The sequence below is a fragment of the Coptis chinensis genome, chromosome 5 (genome assembly GCF_015680905.1).
Source record: "Coptis chinensis isolate HL-2020 chromosome 5, ASM1568090v1, whole genome shotgun sequence".
Classification (NCBI taxonomy): Eukaryota; Viridiplantae; Streptophyta; class Magnoliopsida; order Ranunculales; family Ranunculaceae; genus Coptis; species Coptis chinensis.
The window spans coordinates 67,487,733-67,514,795 of NC_141460.1; the positions used below are offsets into that span (position 1 = coordinate 67,487,733).

The following is a 27,063-nucleotide window of genomic DNA, read 5'->3' on the forward strand; positions in this document are numbered from 1 at the left end:
CTGAAGATGCAAGTAATGCTTTTAATGTAGTGCCCTTTGTTGATGCCTCTGCTTCTGTTGATCTACTTCCTGTTGTTGGTGAGCTGGAAATGAACACTGTCGTCCCTCCTGCTGCTACCGCCATAGAACCTGTCTTATCTCCTGTGCTGGACCCTCTGCAAGTTGATACCTTTGACCATGTTGTTTGATTCCTTCCTTGTCAGTATGTGATGTTCTTTATCTCTCTTTGTAAGTTGATTATATATAAGTGGTGAAGATACAATAGAGCTGGTTTTCTGGGCTTGCCTGGGCAGTTCGCCTTTGATATGGTTATGACATGGGCCAGATACATTAAGAGCTGATAACCTGGGGAAACCTGGGCAGTTCGCTTCTATAATGGGTATTATATTAAGAATAGAACAAACTAGTTTCCCAGATTGTTTTGGGCAGTTCGTTATATGACGAATGCTTACTAACCGAGTTGGTTTTCTGGGATGTCCCAGCAGCTCGGTTAGTAGACAAACTGGTTTCCTGAGCCTGTTCAGGCAGTTTCTTATTTTGCATTTATGAAATGCATGTTTATTCTCCTTGCTCTTTTTCTTGATGTCTTGAATGTAATTTGCCTGATGTTGTTGCACTTGTTTAGCGTTTTAGGTTCCAAGTGGTTAGAAGTGTCTAGGCTATGTAGCCTTTAAGCTTGAGTGAGCGTCTTGCTCTGGTAGAGCGTTCTTCACTGAGGCGCATCTAGCGTTGTAGGCTTCAACTAGTATGAAGTGCTAAGGCCATGTAGCCTGTGGGCTCAAGTGAGCGTCCTGCTCGTAGAGAGCATTCTCCCCTGAGTCGGTCCTAGCATTGTAGGTTTTCACTAGTGAGAAGTGTTGAGGCTATGTAGCCTGTGAGCTCGAGTGAGCGTCTTGCTCGTAAAGTGTGTTCTCCATGTTAGAGCGTTCTACTGAGAGAGGACTTTAGCACGTGTGAGGAGGCGAAACGTTTGTGAGCAGAAATAGTAATCGCCTTGTGTTGCGGAATTTGAAAAGATGGTGGGTAGTACGGCACGTATTAATGGTATGTCTTAGGAAGTGAAAAAATTTACCCTAAAAAAAATTTCGTGAGAGGTTTAGGGGTACTGGTTCGTTATTTCCTTCAAGCTATTTTCCAAAGTTCTTGCCAAAGTTCTAGGGCGCTTCAGGTTAGTTTCTAACTTCTTTTCCTTTCTCTTCTTTTCTGATATGTAAGTTTTGTATGCTTCGTTTGCTGAATGTTGCGTTGTCAATGGAGTGTAGGATGGCTAGGCTAAATGGTGATGACGATGGAATTTTGTTCTCTCTAATAGGTAGGGTGAGGGAGGGCTCTCCCCTTGTTTTGGATGAGATCAATTTCTTACTGCGTCATAGGCGCGATCTGGGTAAGCAGAAAGCTGTCGCTTCTGACTTGAGGGCCACTAAGCGGTCCAAAACTGTGGGTAACTCTAATTCTGGTTCGCACAAGCGAATTGGAGGTGTGGTGTTCAGGTGCCTGAGTTCTAAGGGTGGGGTCGACCTAAGCGCTCACAATCATGGTGTGGCGGGCAAGGGAAAAGTTGCTGCTGGAGAAAGTTCTGAGATTGGTTAGTTAGGGAGGCGGGGTGGTGACCTAGGAAGCGACTTTGTCTATACTGGGAAGACGGGGAAGAAGCGTGCAGTGAAACGATCTGACTGGAGCTTCGGGTCGACACCCATAGCTAATTGTCTCTTGGAAGGGATTGTCTTGGAAGGTGATAAAGAATAGCTGGAAGGCCAAGATTTGGACAAGACTTTGGAGACCATAGATATGGCTTGCTGTTTGGTAAGCTTTTAATCTTCTCTGGTCCCTTTATATCTTATTGGCGAGAGTAACATTGATGTTCTTATTTGTAGTTTCTTACTGGGTATCAGAAATTTAAGCACACGGCCCAATTTATGGAAGCTAAGGAAAACGATGTGGGTCAGGTAAAAAAGGAACTGTTGAGCTTGCAGCTTGCTAGAGGCTGACAAGAAGGAACTGGAGGATTTGAGGAAAATGCATCAAGTCGCTGTATCTGGGAGGTCGTCGATGGTTAGTTCGATGCTTGACTTGCAGGAAAGATTGGGTACAGTAACTGAGTACGCCAAGCACTGCAAGTCGATTGCCTGAAAGGCTCAGCGGGCATATGACCTTAGTGTGCCAAGATTATGTGTTGCTGGAGGAGACGTACTTTCAGTTGAAGGAAGAGCATGAACGTGGGGCTCTAGGTACAAGTGTGCTTGTTGTACTGGAGATCTTTGAAAGAAGCTTACGTGTTGTCTACCAAGATTGTTCCCGGCCGAAATAGCTAACGCGTGCTCACCGATGATAAACATGTTACTCCTGGTGCTTGACCATTGCTTTTGGATTTCTTCTTCCTTTGTGTAAGTTATGAGGTTTTGAATATTTCTCTGTAATTTCAGATTTGTAAGTGGTTGTAAAATAATAGAACTGGTTTCCTAGGCTTGCCTGGGTAGTTTGCTTTTGAAATGGTTGGGGCGTGGCCCATATACATTAAGAGCTGATACCCTGGGGAAACCTAGGCAGTTCGTGTTATTGATAACGTAGTGAACTGGTGTCCACATAAGTGGCCGTTCAGTTATTTTGAAGAACTTGTTTCCTGAGTGTGTTCAGGTAGTTAGTTTGTTTTGCATGTTATGGAATGCATGATGTTTACTTTCATCTGAATGCTTGTTGTATGTTGTTTTGATATCCCAGTAGGTAGTTGACCTAGAGATGTACGTCCCGTTGTCTAGAAAGACTTAAGATTCTTGTGAAGTACTGGAGTTCGATTCAAGGAGTAGTTTGGGTTCTGTATTCGTTGAACTCGGGTGAGCTCGAGTGGGCGTGTCACTCTGAGAGAGCATTCGTCACTGAGTTGAGCCTAGCGTTGTAGGTCTTCAACTAGTAAGAAATGTGATGGCCCGCTAGCTCGAGTGAGCGTGTTAGCTTAAGTAAATGTGTTGCTCTCGGAGAGCCTTCTCACTGAGTTGAGCCTAGGGTTGTAGGACTTTAACGTGTTAGCTCAAGTGAGCGTGTTAGCTTAAGTAAACGTGTTGCTCTCAAATAGCATTCTCGCTGAGTTGAGCCTAGAATTGTAGGTCTTCAACTAGTAAGAAATGTATAGGCTATGGAGCATGTGAGCTCGAGTGAGCGTGTTAGCTTAAGAAAGCGTGTTGCTCTCGGAGAGCATTCTCATTGAGTTGAGCCTAGAGTTGTAGGTTTTCAACTAGTAAGAAATGTATAGGCTATGGAGCATGTGAGCTCGAGTGAGCACGTTTAGTGGAGGATGTATGAGCTCTTGGGGAACGCTTTAGTTTGCATACGCGTTTTGGGACGCAGAACGTTTGAGCTCTTGGAGAAACTGATATGTGTTGATGCAAACATGAACTATTAGTATAATGTTAAGAGTATGAAGTCGTGCAACTGGATCTTTTATTGATGGAATTTTTTTAAAAAGAAAGTATTCCAAGGAGGACGTGGTAATGACTTGCCTTCCTGGGTCTTGATCCAATATGCTCCGTTGCCAACAACTCGTTCGACTATGTAGGGTCCTTCCCATGTTGGTGTGAGTTTGGAATCATCTTTAGTCTTTTTCAGGACTAGGTCTCTAGGTTGGAAACTTCGAGGGTTGACTCGCTTATTGTACGTCTTCCTCAGAGTTTGCTGGTAGGATGCCACTCGAATGTCATCTAGGTCGCGGTGTTCGTCCAGTAGGTCGACTTCTCTTGCGAGAATGTCATCGTTTTGACTGGTTTCAACGATCTCTGAGCGTGATTGCTGCATTCTCTCTCATGGATCTCTGCGAAAATCATCTGACCTTGTTCTGGGCTTATGCACCTTAGATGAGGTCCTCCGGTGGACTTTCTGAATAGTTTGTCATTTACTAGGCAGTAGCGACCTGACTGGTAGCGTACTTGTCTAGCCTTGAGTCAATTTTCTGGTGCTTTGCCTAGTTTGACATAGTCTATGATAGGTTGCATCCATGTTTGGCTCATCTGAGTTTTAGAGAGTGGGCATATGTCACTGACTTCCAATACGTGCTAATTTTGGTAAGCGGGTCTATCGATTACTTCGATGAGTAGCTTCCTATGGTCACAGTTAGGTGTTTGGGTCGCTAGGTACGCCAGGCTGTCCGCATGGAGATTCTCTTCCCGTAGGAAATGGTGTATGGTGACTTTCTTAAAATAAGGCAATATTTGATTTACAATTTGAAGATATTTAGAAAGGTTACCTTCATTGGTGGTGTACTCGTTGGCGACTTGGCGGACGACCAGTTGTGAATCGCTAAAGACCTTCAACTCCTTGACATTGAGTTCTAACACCGTGTGAAGCCCCATAATTAGGCTTCGTATTCAACTTCATTGTTCGAGGTCACGAATTCAATGCGAACTGATTTTTCCACCATGTTGCCATATGGTGACACTAGGACTACACCCACTCCACTGCCACCTGGGTTGTTTGCTCCATTTACAAAAGTGACCATACAGATGCGTCCTGTTGTTTAAAGGTCGGGATGTGGTTCCCAGTTGAGATCATCGACTGGGAAATTGGCTAAGAAATCTGCAACAACCTGTCCCTTCTGTGAGGTTCTCGGGGTGAACTCTATGTGGTGTTCTCTGAGTTCTTCTGCCCATATTTCCATGTGAGTTGTCTTGTTGGCTTTGAGAAGGATTTTCTTCAGATGTAGATCAATCAGAACTTTGATTGGATACGCCTGGAAGTATGGCCTGAATTTTCTTGCAGAATAAAGTAGTGCCAGTACTGCCTTTTCAACTGTGGAATAATTCTTTTCAGCTAGCGAAGTAGATTGGCTTTTCAACATTCGGTTCCTCTTTGAAGAGAACCGAACTGATGGTGAAGTCAGAGACGGCCAAGTATTGCCCCAGCGTCTCTCCATCAATTGGTTTTGCTAGTACGGGTGGTGTTGTGAGGTAGTCTTTGAGAGTGGAGAATGCCTGGTGGCATTGCTCGTTCCATAAGAACTATTCACCTTTTTTGAGAACCTGTAGAAAGGGTCAATATTTGTCAGATGCTCTCAGCTCGATATGAATCGGTTTAGAGCTGCCACCATCCCAGATAATTTCTGTATCTGCTTCTTTGTTTTTGTATCTAGCATATCCAAGAATGCTCGAATCTGATCTGGGTTTGCTTCTATGCCCGTTAAGATACCTGATATCCAAGAAATTTCCCAGAAGACGCTCCGAAGAGGCATTTCTCGAGGTTGAGCTTAATCTGACTTCGCCTCAGTCTGGAGAACGCTTGTTCGAGATGACCCAAGTGATCTCCAGCTTTCTTGCTATTTACCACCATGTCGTCTATGTATACCTCCATGGTATCTCCTAACATGTCTTGGAACATATTGGTAGGTTGCTCCAACGTTCTTTAGGCCGAAGGGGAGGACGTTGTAACAGTAGATGCCTTGCTCTTTTACGAATGAGATTTTTTCTTGGTTTTCTTTTGCCAGTGGGATCTGGTTGTAGCCACTGTAGGCGTACATGAATGACAGGAGTTCGTGGCCAGCAATTTGGTCCACGAGTTGGTTGATTTTGGTAAGGGGAAGCCATCTTTAGGGGTTTTTTGGTTAACATTGGTGAAGTCGACACATAGGCTAACTATGTCGTTCTTTTTTGGGACTGCTACAATGTTAGCAATCCACTATGGGTATTCTACTTTTCTAATGAAGCCTATTTTTTAGATTGTCTATCTTGTCATTTATTGCTTTTTTGAATCTAAGAGATAGTTTCCTAGGTTGCTGGTGAACTGGTTTAGCATTTGGGTTAACATTTAACTTATGACATGCAATATTGGGGTCAATTCCAGACACATTGATGTACGACCAAGCAAAAACATCTTTATTTAATGATAAAAAACTTACAAGTTGTGCCTTGAGAGTAGGATCAAGGTTAGCTCCTACATAAACGAACTTGGGGTCATCCTTAGTTCCTAGGTTGACCTTTTCCTTCAGCTCGGTTTGAGCAGCTGCCTTAATGGGCTGAGCGACCTCTGGGGTCTTAGTCTCTGGCAGTGTCTCCTTGACCGGAAGGGGTGGAGCGACCTCTGGGGTCTGAGCTTCTGAAGGGACATTTTGGACTGAGCCCCTAGTGGTCTCCTTTCTCAGTTCGCTTCGGGGGGCCTTGGTCAGGGTCTTGACCTCAGAGATGAAGTCTTCTACCAGCTTAGCTTTAGCAATCTCTCCCTTGTTTTTGAGTGAAGCCCCAGTAGGCTTGTTGACTGAGAGGATCTGGTTGCAATTGTGGGCATCGAGTTGGTTGCTTCTGAGCTCCATCATGCCTCTGGGGCCAGGGAACCATAAAACTTGATGGAGTATTGATGGAACTGCTTGCATCTTGTGGATCCAACGTCGTCCTAAAATAGTAGTATAGAACGAGTTGACATCCAGAACGCTGAAGCGTGTGTTGATGCTGACCTTGTCTTCGTTTGATCCCACTGAGATGGGTAGAATGATGTCTCCGATGGGGTCAGCACGAAATCCATTGAAGCCGTAGAGAGGGGCTATTGGATTGATCATGACCGATTTAGGCAAGTTCATGTCCTTGATGGTTCGATAGAAGAGGATGTCGCATGAATTGCCCAGGTCGATAAGGACGCGTTTGACCGTCCAGTCGATGATTTTGACATGGACGACCAGAGCGTCGTTGTGAGGGAGACACACCTTGTTGAGGTCGGCCTCAGTGAATATTAGGTCGCCTAAGCTACGGCTGGCTATTCGTGGAACAGGAGCCGCTTGGGAGGAGAATTGGTAGACCTCATGCAGAGCGCCTACTTATCTCCTTTTCTCCCTGGATGACGCGACAATATCAGTCATCTTCGAATGTGATCATGTTGATTGTTCTGTGATTCTCCCTATCAGAAGAGTGTTGGAAGCATTCATGGCGAGAACGCTCATTGGAGCTTCCTCTATCGTGTGAACGAGGTCGGTGGTGGTGGCGAGGAGGAGATCGGCTTCGTTCTCGGCGGGCCATGAGTTTGTGGCGCAGGTCGCCATCGGCGATATCAGTGTAATGTTTGATATGCCCTACTTCGACGAGGTCTTGTAGGTAGTGCTTGAGCCCCCAACACTCGTTGGTCTCATGACACTTTGCTTTATGGAAAGCGTAGTACAACTTTCCTGGTGTGTCTTCTGGCCGTTTTACCTCAGGTCGGTAATAGGCCGATGTTCTTATTTTCTCCAGTATGTAGCTTGGAGATCTTGTCAGCATAGGGAACTCGTGTTTCCTGTGCGTCGTCTTGGTACCAAACTTTTGTCCTTGTGGTCTAGGTCGCTTGTTTGAGGTCGGGGCAGCGTCTGAGATTGCTGCAATTTCCTCCTTTTCACCGTCGTGATCTAAAGCTTCATGTAGCTTTATATATTTGTACACGCGAGCGTACAAGTCTTCCAGTTTTTCAGGACGCTCCTTCATGAGCGACCTATATAGCCAGGTATTTTTCCAGATTGCCTTGGTGAATGCCAAGGTTGCAAAGGACTCTTGGAGGTTACTTTCTATAGACAACAAGTCTGTCTTGAATCGCCCTAAGAAGGAGCGGATTGACTCATCTTTCTTCTGAGACAGCATGAAGAGTGAGTCGACGTCGGTTTTCTTACGTCTGTTGTGGACGTAATGATTAGCGAACTGGTCGGTTAGCTTCTCAAAGCTATCGATGGAGTTTGGCTCTAGTGCGTAGAACTAGTCGAGGGCTCCTTCTTTCCGACTAGCAGGAAGCAAGCGGCATTGCAAGTAGTCGAACTCTTGTGCATTGTAGAGTGTGAGGCTCTGGCAAGCTACATGTTGACTGGGACGTGTACTGCCATCATACATTGCAAAGTGTGGCTTAATGAAATCGTGTGGGGAGGGTTTACTGATTACCTCCGGTGTGAATGGGGATGCTCGATAAGTTTTCAGCATCTTCTAGACGATCTGAGTGGCGTCCTTCTTCACAATACTTTGGTCAATTCGCTGGAACAGCTAGTTAATCTGCTAGTTCACTTTGTTAATATCATCCTCAACGGTAATTCCGTTGGGGTGGGTTTTGGCTGCCACCTGACTTTTGAGTGCGGCGTTTTTCTGTCATAAGAAGGTGATGTTGTCGTTCATGGTTCCCATCTAGGCGGCCATGTTCTTCATTTGATCCTAAAGGCTTTCCATGCTTCGTGGTCTTGAAAATTGATGATTTTATGAAGATGGTTGGAAGAAACGGAAATTTTAAGTAGATGAATTTTCAAGTAATTTGATCCATAGATGGCGCCAATGTAAAAGATGTTTTTGGTGATCCTTACAAATGTAGGCTTGATCAAGGGATTGGGATGATTGGATTGGATTGTATGGACGAACTGCCTACGTATCAAGTTCTCTCTCTTGGGGGGGAACTTGAATCAGGTCAAACGTAGTTTCTCCTCTTCTTTATATAGGTGAGGGTGCTTGCGCCTACCCCTCTCCCGCGTCCAGTCAAGTTCTGGACTTGATGGCACTTAAAGAGCCATAAAGGCATCCTGTGGTGGAGTAATGGCGAGCACATCTGCAGCTCCGGTCTTTAAGGTGATAGCTAGGCCATACATTACTAGCCGTTGAAGTGATGGACAATATGAGTGTTCTGGACGTTTGTCGTTCTGGATGCGGACGTTATAAGGAGGTAGCGTTCTGGGTGCTGATGAGGTCGCATGACCTACACGAACTGATCTTGAGCGACCTGGACGCATAGATGAGTGTTACCGTCCTGGTGTGCTAGACACGTGCTTAATATTACTGGAAGTGTATATTACTCCCTCACAGCGTTTACTGGTTTGTCATCCCCGAGTAAATCAGTTGTTGGCCAAGAATTGAGAGCTATAGTGGAAGGTTTGAAGGCAGCTATTAATAGAGAGTACAAGAAAATCATTGTGCGTTCTAACTCACTTAGAATTGTCAACATCTTGAATGGGAGGGAGATAGCACCATGGTATTGTGACAATATTGTTGCATCCTTTGTAGTTTTTAGAAACCTTTTTGAGGTACTAGAAGTAAAACATATTTGTAGGGAAGGTAATCAGGTGGCGGACTACCTTTCAAAACTTTGTAAGTCTCAGGATGATAATATTTCTTTCCTACTGCCACCATTAGATAGAAGAGCAACTGCTATTGTAGAGATGGATAGGGTGGGAACCTTCTAATTTAGAAGGTAATCAATACAGGTTGAGGTCTGCCAAAATCTCTAACTTCAAAAAAAAAAAATGTTAAGTTTACAAACTCAGAGTTGCAAGACATATACAAGACCAACATTTTTGCCAATATCAACGAGACCGGTGCTGCCATAACAAAGAACTCAAGTGGTATCTCCTTCCTTAATTGGGTGTATCGATCTAGAACGTGTGGTACCTAAGATCACCGGACTCAGGAAGGGGATAGGCAGGAAGACAAAAGAGACATAATTTGGCCTGGCCAACACGAACAAGGAACATGGACGGGGGACAGTTTGGATTGTAGTTTACGACCCAAACCTCACATTTATATATTTTGTCTACATATACATATCAAACTTTTTCCTGATCAAGTGTTTTACACCTTAAAATGTGCTTATCTTAGAGAATACATATCTTAGTGTTGGCGCGTTGGAAATGAGTTTTTCTACTCCCTAATTAGATACTGTTGATTTTTTGCGTTAGAAATTATGCAAATTGTTGTAAATTTTATGCTTAGTGAGATTTGGGAAGTAATTTTCACTAAGAGGCTATTTGTTTTTTTGGGTTAAGTTATAAGAGGGTCTTATAAGACCATGTGTTATAAGAGAGTCTTATAAAGTGGTTTGTTTTTCATTTTAAGTTCCTCTTATAAGCACTTGTAAAAATAGAAAAAACAAATACATAACATCTTATAGATGGTTATTTGACAAATATAACCCTGCTTTAGATCACATTTAACTTGAATAGATTAATTTGAAACAAGCGTATAGTTTGATTTTCAATTTCAAATCAATTTTGATAATTAGAATATCAATTTTAGGAAACTACTTTAATTGGCGGTGGTGGTGGTAGTGGTAGTGGTCTTAATAGCACGGTGGTAGTGGTAGTGGAGGTGATGATATTGGTTTTAATAGCACGGTGGTGGTAGTGGTAGTAGAAGTGGTGAATGTCTTAATAGCACAGTAGTGGTGGTAGTAGTAGAAATGGTGGATGTCTTAATAACACAGTGGTGGTGGTGGTGGTGGTGGTAGTGATAGTCTTAATAGTACAGTGGTAGTGGTAGTGGTAGTGGTGGTGATGATATTGGTCTTAATAGCACGGTGGTAGTGATGGTGGTGGTGGTGGTGGTGGTGGTGGTGGCAATAGTGGAAGTGGTGTTGGTTGTAATAACACAGTGGTGGTGGTGATAGTTTTAATAGTACGGTGGTAGTGGTGGTGGAGGATGATGATGGTGGTGGTAGTGGTAGTGGTGGTAGTGGTTTTAATAGTTTGGTGGTGGTGGTGGTAGTGGCGGCTAGGACAATGGAGTTATTTGGAGAAAAAGAGAAGAAGAGATAAATGAGACTAGGGGTATATGGATGGGGGTGTTTGAGTAATTTTTCAAGTTATAAGACTTATATAATTGAAGTAGATCCAATTTTGGTACTTATAGAATTGGAGTCTCTTATAAGATATTTCTAGTAGAATGCATCTTATAAGTGGCAAAAAACAAATAAAAAAAATGTCCAAAACCACTGGGCCACATCTTATAAGAGGTTATAAGACCTCAAAATCTTATAAGAGGCAAAAACAAATGGCCCCTAAGGTAGTAAGGTGTATTTGGGGGGTGACGCCTAAAAATAGCTTTATACGAAAATAACTTTTACTACACCTAATATTTGTTCTTTGGGTGGTGATAATGAAAGAGTACACAAAGTGCCTAGAAAAGAAAGAGACAAATCCTAATAATAACAAGCCCATTTAAAGAGTAGAGTTGCCAACGCTTTCTAGGCCTATAATATCTCATAATCTACTATGAATAGGAGAAAAGCATGCCATATATATCTTCTGTGAATTGGAACAATATCCCCTCTGCCCAGATATATAGAATTATTGTTGTTGGATTAGAGCGACAGAAATTTAAGGAACTGAAAGATATAGGAATTAGCCATATGATTTATATTGCGACGTTAATTAGTAAATATGGTTGTCTCTTCCTTATCGATCAATGTTTAAGTTTGGTAAAGGTAAGTTAGCATGTAAGTAAGAAGAGAGAGAAGTTTGGTGCATATAAGTTATAAATGTGACATTTCCTAGACGAAATTAAGAAGCACAAGTGCACACAACAGATATCTCCCTCCAACTTCAATCAAACCTGACTTTCTTGATTTCTTCCCTACCACTTTCATCACATTATTCGCTATAAGAACTACTATTTTTACTTCCATACATATCATTTGAGATTAATTTCAAAATATATATGGCACATTATTGCACCATGCCATGGCTCTTTTTAACCCAATTCTTATTACTAATTTTTCACATCAAAGCAAAAGTTCCAGCAGTCATCTTCGGTGATTCTTCAGTTGATTCAGGTAACAATAATCATCTTTTGACAGTACTTCAGAGCGATTTCAGGCCATATGGACGTGATTTCGCTGCAGGTAAACCGACCGACGATTTTCAAATGGCAAGGTCCCCGGTGATTTCATTTCGAGGCCTTTGGGTGCAAGCCGATAGTACTAGCATACCGATCCATCACATAATATTTCAGAATTCGCGAATCGGTGTTAACTTTGCTTCTGCCGGAACTGGCTACAACATTGCTACATCTAGTGTTCTGGTAAATTATACATATTACCATATAACGCATTTGTACAGAAAATATACGGTAAGTTTGACTATATAATTTAGAATGAATAATTTTAACATTTGTGTTTTTGGCATTGGACTTTTAGAACGTAATGCCTCTATGGAGAGAATTGAAGTACTATAGAGACTACCAAAAGCGACTTAAGGAGTACCTGGGTGACGGAAAGGCAAACGAGACAGTGCGTGAGGCATTGTATTTTGTGAGCCTTGGGACAAATGATTTCTTAGAGAATTACTTCAGACCAACCAGCATAAGAGCGTCTCAATTCACCGTGGAGCAGTTTCAAGACTACATCATTGGACTCGCTAGAGATTTTGTTAAGGATTTGTACAACCTTGGAGCTAGAAAGATACCTATAACTGGGCTTCCCCCCATGGGGTGCTTACCCATTAGAGAGAGTGTCAAATTACTTTTTCTGGAGTGGTGGTTGCAATGAGAGATACAATCAAGTTGCTCTGACTTCAACAGAAATTACAAGACATAGTAGTAGAATTAAACAAAGAACTACATGGGATTGCTTTGGTCTTTTCAGATACTTATGGTATCTTGTTTGATATCATTCAGAAGCCACAGAACTATGATGATTGTTACTTTCAAAAAAAAAAAACAAAAATTGATTTGCTATGTAACCATGAATGCTGGCGTTATTTGGGTCCATTCACAATGTCGTCCCTTGAAATATTGGCATATACCAATATGCCGACACCTAAAGCCAAAAATACCAATACCAATACCAATTATATAACAGGGGAGTAACTCTCAAGGACAAAACTACCGAAAAAATAACTCTCAAGGACATTTTTTTATTTTTGTAACTCTCAAGGACCGGGTAGATGAAAGGTCAAGTATACCCTTGATGCAAAATAAAAAACGGATCAGGTAGATGAAATGTCAAGTATACCCCTGATGCGAAATAATTAACGGCCCGGCCTAGACAAAACGACCTGGTATATTTAGTATGAACATTGAATGTTCACAGTCATTGGGTATGAATATTGATTGGGTATGAACATTCGATGTTCATAGTCTTTTGGGAACAAACATTCAATGTTCACAGTCCTTGGGTATGAATATTGATTGGGTATGAAAATTTAATGTTCACAGTCTTTTGGGTATGAACATTCAATATTCAAAGTGAACATTCAATGTTCATAGTCTTTTGGGTATGAACATTCAATGTTCACAGTCCTTGGATATGAATATTGATTGGGTATGAACATTTGATGTTCATAGTCCTTGGATATGAACATTCAATGTTCATAGTCTTTGGGTATGAACATTGATTGAGTATGAACATTGTTCATACTCCGTTGGGTATGAACATTCGATGTTCATAGTCCTTGGTCCTTTGGGTATGAACATTCAATGTTCATAGTCTTTAGGTATGAACATTGATTGGGTATGAACATTGAATGTTCATAGTCCTTTTGGTATGAACATACATCAATATATTGTATAAGGTACATTCACCTATTTGGATATGAACAATCATTGTTCTTACACCAGCAAAAAGTATGAACATTCATTGTTCATAGTAAAATGACAGAAAGGGTAAAATTGGAAAATATTTATTTTAAATCCGGGTCATTTGTCCTTGAGGGTTATTTTCACAAAAGGATTTAACTGGCATTTAAAAAAAATAAAATGGCCGAGCCAACTTATTTTGTCCTTGAAAGTTACTAAATTTGAAATGGGTAATTTCCCAATTAGTAACCCATAATGTCAATCTGTTCCCAAGTAGTAACCACTCTTCAATTTTGACTTTTCAACCTCACTTTTGACACTTTTGCCCTTCTCCTTATTTTCAAACAATGCCCACGTGGACCTGCAACACTCTCTCTCCCCTCTTTACCCTCACTGCGATAACTCGCTATATTGTGCCCTGATGAGTTTGACTTTACAGTGATGGACAACCGTTGGATCTTGATCAAGAAAACATGTTGTAGTATCTGTGTTTTCTATAATGAAGAAGCAACTGACTAATAAACTATCAGCAACTCTCAGTGATTTTGGTTGTCAGTACCTTTACAATTTTTACCTCGTATTTTGAGCCAACCTAAAAAATAAGGACAAAAGCTCAAAGTTTCGTTTTTTCTTGGTTGTTTCTTCTTCTTCCTCGTCATTGTCCCTCTGCTTTTTGTATTTTTTAAGGTTTGACATGGAAAACATGACACATTCACATGATAAAGGTATAGTTTGTTATTTTTTAAGCTATCTAGGGCCTTGGGTCTACGGTTTTGTTCCACGTAGTTTAGTGTTTTGTTTGTTTGATGTTTCATCTTTCAAGGAAGAGGGTTTTGAAGACAGCTATGACGTCTCCATGCATAAATGCATGTTGATTATATAGTTGTGGTAGAATGTTGGTGGTTTCCATGTTGATTCTATATTTAATGTTGGGTTTAATATTAAGGCATTTAAGATAGATTCTGTCATAAATGTCCTAAAAGTGTTAGTTTAACTAGTTTGTGCTTAAATGTTTGAATTTACTTTTCAGTTTTTATGGTTTATGGTTAGGTACTTCTTTGTAACCATCACTTTTTGGTTGTTTTTTTTATACTTACTGGTTAGGTACTTCTTTGGATGTTCTTATTCACTACAATGGGGAGATGAAAGCGGACAAGTATGGCCGGATGAAGTATGTTGGTGGCGAGGTGAAATTGAGAGTTTGTGATGGGGGTATTTCATTTGAAGGATTCATGAGTACCGTGGAAGGTGTGTTGTCGAGAAAGAGATCTACTTTTTCTATAAGATACTTGACGAAGAAGTCCCCGTGTCGAATTGATGAAGAAACAGATTATTTGAACATGATTATGAAACAAAGAAAGTCTCCAAGAAAAACAATGATGGTTTGGGTTATCAACGAAGTAGAAGTGGTAAGCAATGGACAGCCTAATGTTAAGAAGAAAGAAGTTGCTACTGAGTTGTTTAAGAAAGACGCGACTCCAAGCATTGTTTCTCCTGTGAAACACTCTTTTCTGAAACAGAAGGAGCTAGCTCGTCAGAAGTGTCCTATTAATCAATTTAAACTTGTCGATGAAGCAATTGGTAAGTAATGCAGTTCCATTTGGTTAGGTCATTATTAGTGAGGGTGGGTACATGCTTTATTTCCTGATAGTTATGAATCTTTGGTTTTCCAGAAAGTCTCCTTGACCAACCCTGGAGTGGGAGAGTGGGGACTTATCAATGGGAAGATGTGGAGATTCACGACGTCGAAGAACACATTCAACCTCACAGCTTGTCAACGTTCGAAAAGGTGATGGCAGGTAAGTCTTCGATATCAATGGGATATGTTGATAGATGATAGCTTACCTGTCGCTGATAGTGGTGTGGAACTTACTGAGTGTTCATTGAAATATAGATATTTGGCCAGAGGGTGTTTCCTCTGAAGTTACACCTGAACCTTCAGTACAGAAAAGAGAAACGGTCACACCGCCTTCTCTGTTTGTGGAAGGTACACTCTATAGCCTTGCAAGGTAACATATAGTTCCAGTTGCTAATAGTGGGGAGCTAATTACTGATATAATACAGGGACGATCAATGATGGTGATGAGCAAGATGGTGTACCAGATCTTGATCAACATGATTATGATGACTTTGATTCCCAAAATCCATATGGTGATACAGAGGACGTCCCTGAGGAATATAGAATTTCCATGAATCAAAATATTGACAATAATGAGGGTGATGATGATGAAGTTGAAATACTACATGAAGTTAATTTTGAAGAAGAAGTAGTACAAGTAAAGGATGGAGCTGATGATGATGAAGTTAGAGTAGTAAATGGTGGTAATCAAGATGATGATGATGAAGTTCAATTATTGGATGATGATTGTGATGTATGGTCTACTCCTAACCGTAGTCAAGAGTTTTTTGGGAGGCAAAGCCTATGATATGACTGTAATGATGAGGAAGGCCAAAGTTAACCCGATATGACCCAATGATGAGGAAGGCCAAAGTGAACCTGATATTGAAACAAATAGAATGGTTGATGCTACGCTTATTCGGTGCGTAAGATCTCAATTCGTAAGACTTACATCAAGGATATAATCCTCTTCGCTCTCCCCATAGTCCGTAAACACCAACTAAAGTGGATGTAACTCCTCCTCATGTGAACCTGAAGTTTGTTCCTCCTAAAGTAGACAACACTATCCTACTCGGGATGATCTTATAAAAGACATGAAGTCATACGCAATAGCAAACATGTTTGATTTGATGCAGCACTTCTCCTCGAGAGGATTTATATGAAGTGTAAGTCTCCTGGTTGCACATTTCATTTGTTTGCAAAACCAACCACTGGTTCTGATATATGGGTTATTATAACCTTCAGAGAAGCACATACATGTTCACAAGATAAAGCAATTGCAACTAATAAACAGGCTGATGCAAAATGGGTTTCAGAAGTTGTGAAATCGAAACTTAGGGACAATATTGATATGGCTCCGAAACAGTTGCAGTTGGAGGTTAAGGGCGCACACCAGACAAATGTGTCGTATAAAGTTGCTTGGAAAGCAAAAGAAATTGCAATGGAAAAGGTAACTGCCTTGGTTATATCAGCAACTAATGAACGCAATAGTAGCAACAACTAACTTTTGTTTGTTTGGCTTTTTTGCTTGCAGATGGGGGAAGCTTTAGTCGGTCGTACCAAATGTTGCCAAATTATTGTAAAGAACTTAAAAGAGTGGATTTAGATTGTTTCACCGAGCTGCAAACGTCATTGGCCCCTGAGCACAAGTTTGAATGTTTGTTTGTGAGCTACGGCGTCACTGTCCGAGCTTACAAAAGATGTCTTCATCCATTGATTATGATTGATGGCACTTTCATGACAGGTAGGTACAAGTCAATCATACTAACTGCTATTATTGGGCTGATGGCGATAGCCACGTGTTCCAATTGCATTTGCCATAGTCCCAAAGGAAAATAATGACCACTGGGATTGGTTTTCGAAAAGTTAAGAGACCTTGTTGTTGGGGCCAGCAAAACTTTGTTCTTCTCTCGATAGGCATGTAAGCATTCTTCAAGCCGTGCCTAAAATACTTCCTAATGTTCCATTGTCGATAACCCGTAAAAAACTCAATTAGATTACTCTAACCTTATTCTTACGGTATCAATAATTTATTTCCTACTCTCACATATATATTCATGCAATATATAGAGTAATGAATCGTTCCACTCTTAACTCTCAAGACTTAAAACAAATTCAACTAATCAAACCCAAAGAACAATGGTGAGAGTGATGTGTTATATGAAATATCTATTCTATGATTATACTACGGATTCAATTTATACTAACAAGATATAATAATTAAACTACGTAAATACTAACTAGACTCTATGATAAGGAATTAGGGGGATTGAATCTTTAACTCTACTTAATCTACTAACAAAGAACTGTCACACTCCAAATTGAAATGTTATCGCATAACAATTGGTAAATCTAATCCCTAACTATTCATGGCAATCTCTACCAAGTAATAACTAGCATGTGAAGTTTAAACCCATTCTCATGGTGAACTAATTACTTCTAGAATTGAATAGATTATGAGGACGAATTCTAATTCTAACAAAATCAAGTCTTCATCAAGGCTTCCTCAACCCCTCTAATGGAGGGTTAGCCTAGAGTCATTAAACTATCATTTCTCATGAAATCTAAACAAGACATAATATAAAGATTTGAACTTTACTTGTTTAAACTCAATTCAAACTACTCATGCAATAATTGAATTAAACTAATAATGACAAGTAATTGAATCTAAGGATTTAAGCTAATAAGTAAAGAAATTGAACAAGATTATCAAGAACACTAATTTATTTATCTAATGAAATCAATAACAATAATTTAATACTGAATTTAAGGCAAGAATAAAACTAATTAATTAATCTAAAACTAGATCTAGAACTAAGGTTTAATGGCTACTTTTCTTATTCTAACCTAATTTATTTTCTAACCTAACTATCTACCATTAGAGCTAAGCTTTTGTTTTTATACATCCAGATCCAAAAATCGTGCATGGGCTTGGAGCCATGCTTTGGGCCAGAGAATCAGGCCCAAAACCCAATTCTTTCAAATCAAAAGGCCTCTTCAGCTGCAGTTGACTTCCACAGACTTTTCGTTCACTTCTGCTCCTCTGATTGGGTCAAGGCTTGACCATTGGAAAGCTCTTTCAATTGGTCGTTTTGACATAAGGTAGGCCCCATTCCGAGGTCTGAGTCCAAAGATATGGTCTTCGGAAGTTCTGTTGACTTTGTGCACTATTTACTTTGCGTGGACTTTGACTCTTCATCTTTTGACCGGCTTTACTGAGGCTTTGTCTTCTTGAATCTTGGCCTTTAATCACAGAACTCCTTAGCAACCGACCTTTGCTCCTTTATCTCGCTAAAGTGGCACATTTCAAGCATAATGGACTTTGAAGCCCGAAATGCATAAAACACGAATCGCGATTAACTCTTACTTATTATTCACATAATTGGTCTAAAAGTATGATTGTTAAGGGGTTAAAACTACAGTTTTGGGCTCTTATCAATTGCTTTTGTGCACAACACATTTCAAATTGTATGACTAAGCAAGAGACAAAAGGAAGGTGAAGAGAGTCACTAAACTTATGAACAAAAAAGAATTTGTAAGACTTATGAGCCAAATTTATTGTGCCGACAAAGAAAGGTTATGCAAAGATTGTAAAGATTCGAAAGAGTCGTGGTGTTGTGTTTTTGCTCTAATGAGAAGGTATGGCATTTGCTACACAAATCACATAGAGTCGGAACAAGATGATACTTCCGTGAGAGAGCTATGCCGTGACATCTCTTGTCAATGGTATCGGGTTGAACATAATGAAACATTTTTATGACTACCGAAAGTGATGGCGCCAAAGCAAACTGAAGACAAACCGACCAAATCAGCTGAGAAAGTGCTCATCTCGTCGAGATATTCGAGTAGACATTTCCGCGAAGAACAAAGGCAAGTGAGCACGCGTTTACTCGTGCAATCACTAGACCGCATCGACACCGTAGACCTTTTGGAGAGGACTTGCACATGTGGTTTCTTTCAACAGGTTGGTCTTCCTTGTAGCCATGCTATGAAGGCAATCGATCGCTGTAAGCTATATGCATATGATTTTTGCTTGCATTGGTACACAAAACAAACGATGATGGATACATATAGAGAGAACTGGACACCATTAAGAGGAAAAAAACAGTGGGTTTGGGCTTATGATGGCATCATCGTCCGTCTACCCGTTGATGAGGTGATGCCCGGAAGACCACAGAAAAAGAGAAAGCGCTCTAAAGGAGAGGGAGTCCCAGTGCAAAGAAGAAGGTGTACGCGTTGTGGTGGTCTTGGACACAATAAGGCAACTTGCACGGTTGCCAGTGATGATGCTGAGTGGATTGATTTTTCAGCTGGGATTCCACCAGATTTTGCATATGAAGAGTACATATGATCTTTCTTTTAACCAATCACCAATAGTGGCAGCTTTGGTTTGTTTGTTTGAAATTGGCACTTGCAGTTGCATATATGTTAGTGGTAAATTGTTACCCTGTGGCTTTACTTCGGGGTTGATATTTTGGATAGTTTTGGTTGGCAATTTTGGTTTCGTAATTAATTTGGTTTGAACGGACATCTTCTTGTACTATTAATATCAATAACTATAACAATGACATGGTCAGTCTCTAATGGATAGTTTCTTTACAAGTAGGCTAACATCATCAACACTACCCTCTATTTTCATTTTAATAGGACCATCAATGGTGATTTGCAACTGGTTTTCCTTTGTCACCTTTGCTTCACTAGCAGGTGCTTTAGCCTTATGTGTCCCTTCACCTTCTAGATCTATCCATTTAAAACCCTTGCATGGATCGGCCCTGCATGAGAGAAACCTTCTTCCCAGACTATGTGGCTTTGTACTTACACCATACCTCATATTCAGTATTTTTGAGCATAACGGATGTCGGTGAGTTGCCCATGGACAGTTGATCTTCCAGTGCCCAGTTTCCCCACACTCAAAACATTTGCTATAGTTGGTTGATGATGAACCAACATTTGTATTATTCTTGGTAGAATCCTCACCCCCACCCATTTTGAACGAGAAAAAAAAGAGAGAGAAATGGGATGGACCAAGAAAGGCAACCCAGTTTGTACTTATAAAGGAAACACACTATTTTCCCGCCCAAGTGGTGTTGGCGCCAAACTATTCCCGCCCAAAACATTTCCCGCCTAAACTATACACAAATGTTTGATGAAACAAAATATTCCAATAACCATATTGCATTGCAGGACCTATCAGCAACTAATTCCATAAAAAATGCTTCACTAAAAACTTAACTCATCACTCCATGAAAGCATGAAGCAATGAATGACAAATTCCATCATCACAAATTCGTAGCTGATGATATTAACGGCACCACAAAATGATATTACCATACTAAAATTAGACAACTAAACACAAAATAGAAGAAGTTATTTGTTTCACTAAACACAAAATAGAAGAAGTAGCATCCACCAAGCTGTTTCATAGTGATTCCCCTGCTCACGTACCGACTTCTTTAGCATCCTCCAAACTCTTCTCCAATTGCTCTTGTCTGCTTTTTGAAAAAGTATCTGGATTCAACCCACAATTAATTATATCCATTCCAATCCTCTTCCTCATTCGATGGGGTTGCATATCTATTTTGTTTACTTCCTCGTGTACACCCCCTCAAGGCATCTAGATAGGCTAGGCAAAATAAGCCACAACTATTTGTATCTGGTTGTTGAGTAACAGGCACAAACTCACGAGCCCAAGGGGCTCCCAAATCATGAGGTGACGATGGATCAACACACCTCATGACATAAGTAAGACAAGTCTCTATAGCAAGTTGCTCATCAGAAACTTTCTTCATACCAAGAGAATCATAGTTGTAGATTTTTCTCTTTCCAAAATTGTAGACTTCAAGAACCCAGTGGCTACCTTCAACTTGAAGAGGAATGATAAGACCCATTGCCCTGGATGGGTGTGCTTGATCTCTAATTCTTCCTTCATAAGGGTCTAAGTACTCTTTAACAACTTCATGTGGATGATACGCACTACTATCTACTCTTGTCATCGGGAGTTGCACCAATCGAAGGTTTGGTCTTCCATCTTCTTCTTAAAGTTTGTATACTCTCTGTTCATGAATTTCTACATCAACAAAATCATAAAGTACTTCATCGATGGAGGTGAACTATACAAAACAAATTCCATCAACCAATGAGATACAACTTACAGAAAAGTATACATCCTCAATGATAGTATATGTTTCTTCTTCTGGAATGCCATTTTCCTTACAATGTTGGATGTACCACCTGATCAACAACTTCACATATATGGTGATCACCTGAGTCATAGAATTTTCAACATTATTATGCAGAAGTTGCTGATGGTTAATATGTTAGTTGCTGATGGTTAATATGTTAGTTGCTGCTGGCTAATATGTAAGATAATATGTTAGTTGTGTACTGACCTTCCCATCTACCCACTCTCTTCCATGCAATGAATGGAAACTTTGCATTGAAATAGACTGGTTGTATCCAAACACTCTAGCATCTAAACAATTTTGTGGATTGTACAACCTTGTAAACATCTTCCAATAGTACTGTAGTACGAGGAGGTCACCTTTGGTGGTGGTTTTCTTGATAAATGTTTTGGCCAGAGCAGACTTGATCAGTTCATCACATTCCTATCCAATGTTTTCTTCCCATGACTGACCTTGCATCCCTTCCCTTCTCTTCTTTCTTCTTTGGTGTGCTTCTTCAGTTTTCTTTTCCATTTCACTTGCCATTTGACTCTGTATCACTTTTCATCGTGGGGACCACCATTTCCCCACACAAGATCATCATCATCTACATCATTATCACGTTCTCCCAACATCACATTATCATTTTTAGATTTCATCATAACAACAATAGATTTGAGCTGACTATCTACCTCAAAGGTTTGGCGGTTGTGGGTGACAATACAGCAAGTCGGTTATGTCGATCTTGCAAGAAAGTAAAGCGAGAAAATGTGACCTTCTCCATTTCTAAGTTCGTGACTTCTTCCCATCAATATCAACATCATCATTGGAGGGAACATCAACATTAGGTGTAGGCAAGGGACCATCACCAGGAGCAATGTCCAAGGGACTAATAAATGGCACATGCTCAACAACATCCATATTATAGACTTCCACTAGGAAACTTTGGTCAACCACATTCTCATCAACAGGCTCTTTCACACCCTCTTCCTGCACTTCATTGCTCAAAGACTCCTGAACCACATTCTCTTGACATTTATAGGTATTTACAACCCTCTCTTCAACCTCATCAACTAAAAACTCTGGAGCACCCTCATCATTATCATAAGGGCCTTCATGTTCATGTTCAGGTTCTTGGAAAAAACCATGTACATGGTCTTCCCCCATCACCTGGTCATCATGAGGAGTCTTGGGTAACTCTTCACTAATATCTCTCAAAACATCAGCTGCTGCAACAAGATCAGTTTCACTACCCTCCCCCTCTCCATCTTCTTCTTCCTCACCTAAACCAATCAAATTTCTTTTTCTTTTTGGTTTGTTAGCTTCCTTGCTCTTAGCCTCCATGTCTTTTCTTTTCTCACTGACTTGACTTCTTTTCAAAATTGTTTGCCTTTTGCTAGCCTTTACAACCTCTACTTTACTTAACCTTGGTGGCTGGACTTTCACTTGCTGCATACTATGTTTCTCTTCACCCCTCCTCCTTACCATTTTAAACCCCGCATTCACTCCTCTTTTTCTATTTTCTTCAACCTCATGTGAAAGATCAAATGTAACTTTCTTAGAGGATGATGACTTCCTCTTAGAAGGTGGGGATGACGACTTCCTCTTAGGAGGTGGGGATGATGACTTCCTCTTAGAAGGTGGGGTAGACACAGCTTTTTCCACAACAGCTTTAACCTTATTCTTAACAAACCGTGTAGTAGGTTTTTGACAACAAAGATCGCATTGGTGTAGACCACGACTTCTTCCCCTTGTTTTCTTTGTTCTTGGTCCCTTCACAACCCCCTCGGATGATGATGGTTCACCCAATCCACTTTTCTTCCCCACCCTCAAAAACCCCTTGCAGTATTGTCTCCATACCTGTCCTAATTTCAGACTTGATGTCATTCCGAGCCACCCTAACCTGTATTCAAAAGTTAGTTGAAGTAAGCATTGCCGGTGTATCATAGAGTCCTATCTTATGAGTCCTATCTACCTTATGAGCACTAACATAAAGTTCCTGATATATCCAGTTTATGAACCTATCTTATCAGTTAACATAAAACTACCATAGAGTTTCTAATATATCAAGTAGAGTTTCTGATATATCAAGTTTAAGAACCTATCCTGTGAGTCAACACAAATGTAATATATACTTCCTGATATTTTCAGTTTAAGAACCTTTCTTATAAATGCAACAGATGTCAAATAATTAAAAATGCAATGCTGATGTATCCAGTTGCAGAATATAATTAACAATGCAGAGTTTATAATCAACAATGCAATGCAGAGTTTCAATAATATGCTTACAAGGCCTTTCAGTAGGTGTGCCTGTCTCTGAAGCATCTCCTCTGAAACCGAAGCAACGCTTTGTGTGGCCTGTTGGTTGAAAGCCATCTTCATTACATCTTCATTCATTTCTTCTTCTTCAATATCCAAAGTGTCAAAGGCAACAACCTTACCCTTAAGAGGCTCGAGCTTCTTCTTCTAGGTCTGGAGATGTAAGTTCTTGGGAGGCAACCAACCCAATCTAGTATTCTTGGGAATTTACCATTCAATGCCCTACGAGCCCCAAGAGAGGGGATGTGAAGGTATGCCCAAATATCAAAACAAATAACACAACCATAAACTGCAAAGGAGTCCTTCTCAGCTAACACATTTTTGTAAATATCATCCAAACACTATTCCAACATCTCAAAACAAGGTGTGCCCCATGGAAACTGATCAAAAGCAGCTAGGTCCTCTGCAAGATCAACATACCTTCCATCTACAGTCCTAGAAGATCTAGGAAGCACAACTTGGAGCAGCACATACAACCTATTGAGCCTAAATATATCACTTTTATCTTTACTACCACTGGATTTTGCCACCACTAAAGCATCTAATATTTCTGTCTCACTAACAGTGCTTCCTTTAAAAAACCTAGCACGAAATTCTGATGTGTTGTTCTTCACATCGATGGTGTAGAATGAGTTAGCAACAGAGTTTACACTAAGACCCATAATCAATGCAACATCACTCTTCTTGAATACCAAATCTTTGTTACCAATCCGATAGCAAAGTCTACCAACTTTATGGCTAACTATGGCACAAACTAGTGTAGTTGTTGCGTGCATATTTTTTTGGATTTGCAAAAAGCTTCGAAAACAGGAATTCTCAAAATCCTCCCTTTCTTCCTTACTAAATCCACCAAATAATTTCTGCATTTTATCTAATGACATTCTGCATGTCAGGTTAAGCTTCCTCATTTCTCCACCAATAATTCGAACCGTAAAGATAAAATGAGGGTTATAATATGGAGATTGAAGTGAAACTAAAAATTAGGGTTTCCAAATTTAATTGAGGTTCACTAACAAGGACAGTTTTTCCCCCTAATTCCCAATTGATTTCTTTAAGTTTCGGTTACTGTGACACGTACGTTCCAAGGTCATTTCCCTCCACGTGTCAGACTTCATTGGGTACCCAACTTCATTTCCCGCCAAAATACTAATGTCCATGTTGATTCCTCTATCAAATGAATAAACATATTCCTACCCTAGAACTATCAGCAACTTTACTATACATTGTCTAAATAATTAATTCTAATAAGGTTAAAAAAAAATTCAGTAAATTCAAGATAAAGATTAACATTCTACATGAAGCTTTTAACATGCCAAGCATGCTTGCCACTAGATATCATGAAATAAACACGGTATTTGAAAAAAGAAAAAAAAGGGTTTGATTGCCTTTAAATAAATAAAAGGTCTTCTACAAATTGGGGACACATGTCAATCCTCAAATTTCCCGCCAAAATAATGATATTCATATTCGTCTATCCAATTAATAACTATATTGTGGCCTTAAGACTATCAGTAACTTTCTTGTACATTGATAATTATTTATGGGTACCCAAATTATTCATTCAATCCATTTAGGGTCCATTTATGGGTTAATTTCGGGGTAATTTAGTCAAGTTGCATACTTGCATGTCCTCTAATATGGCAACAAACGAATTACATTGGGTTTGACAAAGGGTCAAAATTCACTTCATTTTCTAAATTAATTTGGTCTTACATGTCCCTTCATTGTTTGTGTGTCATGATGACCATTTACGGTACATTAAGAAGGTGAAAAGAAAACTAACCACCCCACATAATTACAACGCCTCGTTTCCCGCAAACATTTATCTTTGAAATAGTCATCTAAAATTTGATCTCTCTCACATTCTAATATTCTTTCTGTTAGCAACAATCTACCAAAGCAACAATCTACCAAAGTTAAATCTACCAAAGTTATCAACATGCCTCTTCCTGGATGTTCAAGCAGTGAAACCACTGATTACTCAAGTGACGAGTACGAGAAAATGTGGGATAGTTATTCTACTGATGACTACACTGATGAAGAAGAAGACGATGAAGAAGAAGAGATGTATGTTCCTTATTTTGTTGAAAACCCTACTGACTACATGTGGGAAGACCAACATGATGATGATAGTTCCAGTTTTGGGGATGATGGCAATGATGAAGACGAGGAAGATGAAGACGATGAAGACGATAAAGATTAAGGGTTTTTATGTTCTGTATTTATGTTAGGGTTTATGTTTTGTCTTTGTTTCTGGTGCTTTTGCAATTTTTGTTGATGATAGTTGTAGAACCAAAACATGTCCTATGAATGCTGTGTAGATTTTGCTTAGTTTTAAACTTTTAATCCTTTGTTGATGGTTTCAATCTTTAATATTAAGGGTTTAATACATGGGTTGGTTTAATTCATGATTTTTATCTTGTTATTTTTACAAGAATCTTATTTTTTACCATTATTCATGTTTTTGTTGGTTCTTGTAATATTTCTACATTTTTCTTATTAAAAATAATTTTTTTATAATAAAAATAGTATATGAACAGTGTTAATGTAAATAACCGCTTCATCTTAATGTTTACTTAATCTCGAGGCTTTTAAACCACGTGATCGTTAAGTGACCGCTTCATTTGCATCTCTTCATCTCTAAGATAATCTGTGGTATCTATCCACACACCCATCAAATCACTTCAAATCACTTCAAATAAGGAGAGAGAGTGTTGCAGAGAGAGAGAGTGTTGCGTCCACGTGGCATTGTTTGAAAATAAGGAGAAGGGAAAAAGTGTCAAAAGTGAGGTTGAAAAGTCAAAATTGGAGAGTGGTTACTACTTGGGAACACATTGACATTATGGGTTACTAATTGGGAAATTACCCATTTGAAATCGTGGGTCTGTGAGTTACTAATTGCTAGAATTTGTCCTTGTGAGTTACTCACCAAAAACTGTGTCCTCTAGACTTCATTTTCTCCAAAATTGGGTGTTATGCCCAATTTCTTGTTATATAATCACTGGAAAATATCATACGATTCCCCAAAGTTTGACAAATAACGCATTCTGTTTTATTCCACACACCAGTCATCACTCGCCACTATATGTTTAGATACACCTCGGCGAACCATACTCTGTAGTTTATAGTCTGGACTAAAACTTGGTCTAGTTGCTTGTTGGTCATTTTTGTTATATATTAATTCAAGCTTATGATAACGATGTTTTTATTCCAATTGCTAAATACACCATACTGAGAGTTTTTTCACTTGTGTTATTGTGTAATATAGGATTTGAGAATGCAGCAAAGGGATGTTGTGGAACATGAATGTTTGAAATGAGTTACCTGTGCAATCAATATAGCCCGTTTACATGTACAGATGCAGGGAAGTACGTGTTATGGGATGCATTCCACCCAACTGAGAGAACAAATTACATCGCCGCTACTCATATTATTGTGAACAAGTTTCTGGCTAAGTTCTTGTAACTTCGAAGAATCATTGTAATTGGGCTCTGGTGGTGTACAAACTGATTTTATAATGTTCCAAGTGCATTGATGTTATAACTTTTGTCTTTTGATAGAGACTAGGGTATGCCTGTGCCTACGGCCCGCGAGACCTCGACGCGCAGCGGTGCTATCCCGACAATTCGTCACGCCTTCGGCTCTAAACAACACGTTGCGCCCATTATCCATAAGCCCAATAGCATCAATTGGGCCAGCCAATTGTGCAGAC

At 39.9% G+C, this 27,063-nt stretch overlaps 1 pseudogene; it reads left to right on the forward strand.

Annotated features, from left to right (window-relative positions):
• The first annotated feature begins 11,414 nt into the window (after window positions 1–11,414).
• On the forward strand, window positions 11,415–26,816 carry LOC147498485 (GDSL esterase/lipase At4g26790 pseudogene; annotated as a pseudogene).
• The last annotated feature ends 247 nt before the right edge of the window (window positions 26,817–27,063 follow it).